The 3,673-nt window shown below is 45.1% G+C and overlaps 2 non-coding genes across 2 annotated transcripts; both read right to left on the reverse strand.

Moving 5' to 3' along the window:
* Window positions 1-617: 617 nt before the first annotated feature.
* On the reverse strand, window positions 618-689 carry TRNAE-CUC (transfer RNA glutamic acid (anticodon CUC)). Its single transcript has one exon. It is a non-coding gene; the product is annotated as a tRNA-Glu (tRNA).
* Window positions 690-971: 282 nt separating this feature from the next.
* TRNAL-CAA (transfer RNA leucine (anticodon CAA)) lies at window positions 972-1,077 on the reverse strand. Its single transcript has 2 exons — window positions 1,040-1,077; window positions 972-1,017 (listed from the first exon to the last, which is right to left on the reverse strand). It is a non-coding gene; the product is annotated as a tRNA-Leu (tRNA).
* Between the last annotated feature and the right edge of the window lie 2,596 nt (window positions 1,078-3,673).

Here is a 3,673-nt window from a genome sequence, read left to right on the forward strand (position 1 = left end):
CTCCCTCCCTCTCTCTCTCTCTCTCTCTCTCTCTCTCTCTCGATCTATCTATCATCTATATCTATCTACCTATCTACCTATCTATCTATCTACCTTGCAAGAGAGAGAGAAGAGAGAATGTGACAAAATATTAACAGGTAAAGAGAAACCAGGGTTGGTTGTGGCATTATTTCCATTATCTTTACTTATTTAAAAAATGAAAAGACAGATGCTGGGGTGAGGGAGAAGCACCTAATCTCTTTCCGTAGTGACAATTACCCAAGCATCGTTAAGGAGCTAGGACCGGCCCTGACCCGCCCCTTTGGACACCTAGAGAGACTTTTTGAAGCCTGTGACATAATTTTAAGACCAGCCATTTTTGGCATCCCCAGAGCTATCTTTCTGGATTTTGTGCTGCTGGCATTCTTTCTCCGTTCTTAAGATATGCATGAGTAAAGACATTGACAACATAGACTGTGCTCATAAACTGTAGTAGAGTCCATTTCAGGTAACTACTCTGCAAATTGAGGAAACCAGATGCATTTTGCCCTTTGTTTAGAGATCGTCACAGCTGACTCTAGGAGCATTGCCAATGGGTTAGTCCTGGTCCACCAGAAACAATTTTAAAAAAGCTTTCTTTCCCTGACCGGGAATCGAACCCGGGCCGCGGCGGTGAGAGCGCCGAATCCTAACCACTAGACCACCAGGGAAGCCATGGTAACTGGCTTAGCAACATTCTATACTAAATAAATATCCTGTGACGTGTATCCTATAGAGACATACGATTGGACGCGGTTTTCTCGCGATACTTGGAAATATGCTGCCCGCGCTTTGCTACCCTTGGTAATATCTCCCCCACTGGGGCAGATAGGGAAAACTAGGCAGCAAAGATGAGTTGTAACCTTCGTCCTGGAGAAGACAATAAAATACCAACACAGTCAGGGAAAATTCTGGGGTTTCTTCAAGGGAATAAAATATTACTAAAACGAATGTGTCAGAAGTGGGATTCGAACCCACGCCTCCATCCGGAGACCAGAACGCCCGCAGGCAAGGTGCTTACCTTGAGTCTGGCGCCTTAGACCACTCGGCCATCCTGACACTCGGAAGCGAGGTGCCTGTCACTTACTCTCGTAATTGCGTTCACTAGTGTCGGCCTGTCGCGTCACACCCGTGTTGCCGCCGCGGGAATCCTGCTGACTGGTCGCGACTTTTCAGCGCTTCCTGTTGGCGGCGGAGCTCTGGAGAAAGCCGCGACTGCAACGCAGCCCGGTGTGGCCCATAGCGCTCTCCCAGGCCGGGAATCTAACGACCGGGGGTTAGTGACCGTATGCCAGCGCCTGGCCCCGCAAATGCAGGACAATGCCTGAGAAAGGCAAAGCACCAGCTTGCGCCTCACATTCCAGTCCTCGCTGGGGAAAGTGTCTGACAAGTAGTTACTACTTGGAAAGTAGTTGGAAAACGGTTGCCACAAAGTGACAGATGGATGCTTTTGTTTGTCTTCATTATCATCATTATGATAGCGGCTTTCTGCTTGATTGTTCCTGCGCATACCCTCCCCTCAAGGTCCACCGCGCTTCCTCCAGGAAACCACACAGATACGGTTGGCGATAACGGCGGGATCGGGAAGTCCCAGGTCGGAGGGGCCTGGCGGGCCTGGGCTGAGGTGAGGGCAGTCAGGCTGCGTTCACACAGCAGTGAACAGGGCTTCAGAGTCCAGTGGGAAGGCCCGGGACTCGCACTGCAGAGCAGCTCTGGCAGGGTCCTCCCGGTTGGCTGTGAGGTTACCTGTGAGCCCGGATACCACTCATCCAGGCATTCGTTCCTTGAATCTTAACACCGAGTGTCCACTGCCAACACAAGTAAATAGACAAAGCCCCAACTTGGTGAGCTGACTTGCTAGTGAAGGAGATAACCAGCACAATCACAGGTACAGAGTGAGGAAAAAACAAAAGCAATGAAGGGGTGGAGACGTTCTATTTTTAGACTGGGCAGTTAAGTAAGGCCTCACTAAACTAACTTTTGCTAAAATATTTTTCAAAACTAAAATATATGTCATGCAAATATAAAATCCACATGTGTCAAGATTTTATTCCATTAACTAATGATGAAAGATAATAATTTTAAATAGAAAAATTATTCTGATACTCGTTCAAACAGCAAGGGAGAATTTTATTCAGACTATTACATAGGGGTGAGAGATTGGGCTCAACTCCAAATCAACAAAGACAGCTAGAAATTTAAAGCCAAGGAGCAGAGTGTGGGGGTATCAGAAAATTACTAAGAGAATGGGCCAAGTGGGGCAGCTCAGGCCTGTAATCCCAGTACTTTGGGAGGCCTAGGCAGGAGGATCGCTTCTGCCCAGGAATTTGAGACTTCAGTGAGCTATGATCAAGCTCACTTTCAAAGAAAGAAAATTACTAATAGAAGACATTAAGGGTAGGGGGAAGGAAAGAAGGAAGGAAGGGAGGGAGGAAAAATTACTAATAGGAGTAGGGGCTGTATGCTAAACAGGCCTTAAAAGATTCTTACTTAATGGAGGCCAAAGACTTAGACATCAAAGGTGAGAAATTCAAAGGTGAGAAATGAGTAACTTGATCAATATCAAGGCTGGCAGAATTCACACTAAACTGAATAGCAGGACTGTTTGCTAAGACTAGACTTTACAGGCCAAAGACAGGATAGGGGCCAAGGTGGAAGCCTAATCAAAAAGAGGAATCAGAGGAGCCTGACTAAAATTTGGTCAAGGAAGGTCTTTGTCAGTGACATATACAATGTTATCAATGTTACAACTAATTAAAAGGAGAATTTCAAGAGACTTTTAAAATAATAATTCAGCCAAATGAAGGCTGAAAAGAGGTTGCTAACAGAAAAGTTGGGTTAATATCCTGAGTAATAAACTGTGATATTGGAAGTTGCGATTTCTACTTCAGGGTTATCTTTTCTTTGCCAGAGATAAATCAGTTGTGTCTCTTTACAAATTTTATTTGTATTGCTATCCTTGGTCTTGCTCTCAGGCAGAAACCATTTTCCTTACTATTAGTTTTCTGAAAGTTAACCTCTACCTCCCTACCAAGCTGCAACATAGCCAAGTCAATAAAAACTAATAAAGGTGCACATACCAAAGGAAACAATCCCACAAAGGGATTGATGGCTATTATGGTTATTTCCATATCTTACCCATGTGAATAATGCTGCAATAAACATGAGAGTGGAGGCATCTCTTCAACACGATGATTTCAATTACTTTGGATATATACCCAGTAGTGGGAGTGCTGGATCATATGGTAATTTTGTTTAAGGTTTATGAGGAGCTTCCATATTGTTGTCTATAATAGCTGTACTAATTTGCATTCCTACCAACAGTGTGCAAGATTTCCCTTTTCTCCTCATCCTCACCAATGCTAGTTATCTTTCATCTTTTTGATAATAGCCATTCTAACAGATGGAAGGTAATCTTTTTTTGTTTGAAACAGAGGTTCGCTCTTGTCACCCAGGCTGGAGTGCAGTGGCAAAATCTAGGCTCACCGCAACCTCCACCTCCCGGGTTCAAGCAACTCTCCTGCCTCTGCCTCCTGAGTAGCTGGGATTACGGGCATGCGCCACCACACCCAGCACAATTTTGCTTTTAGTGGAGACATGGTTTCACCATGTTGGAACGGCTTGTCTTGAACTCCTACCTCAGGTGATCCACCTG

Source organism: Rhinopithecus bieti, unplaced genomic scaffold (genome assembly GCF_001698545.2).
Source record: "Rhinopithecus bieti isolate Rb0 unplaced genomic scaffold, ASM169854v2 scaffold_20860, whole genome shotgun sequence".
Taxonomy (NCBI): domain Eukaryota; kingdom Metazoa; phylum Chordata; class Mammalia; order Primates; family Cercopithecidae; genus Rhinopithecus; species Rhinopithecus bieti.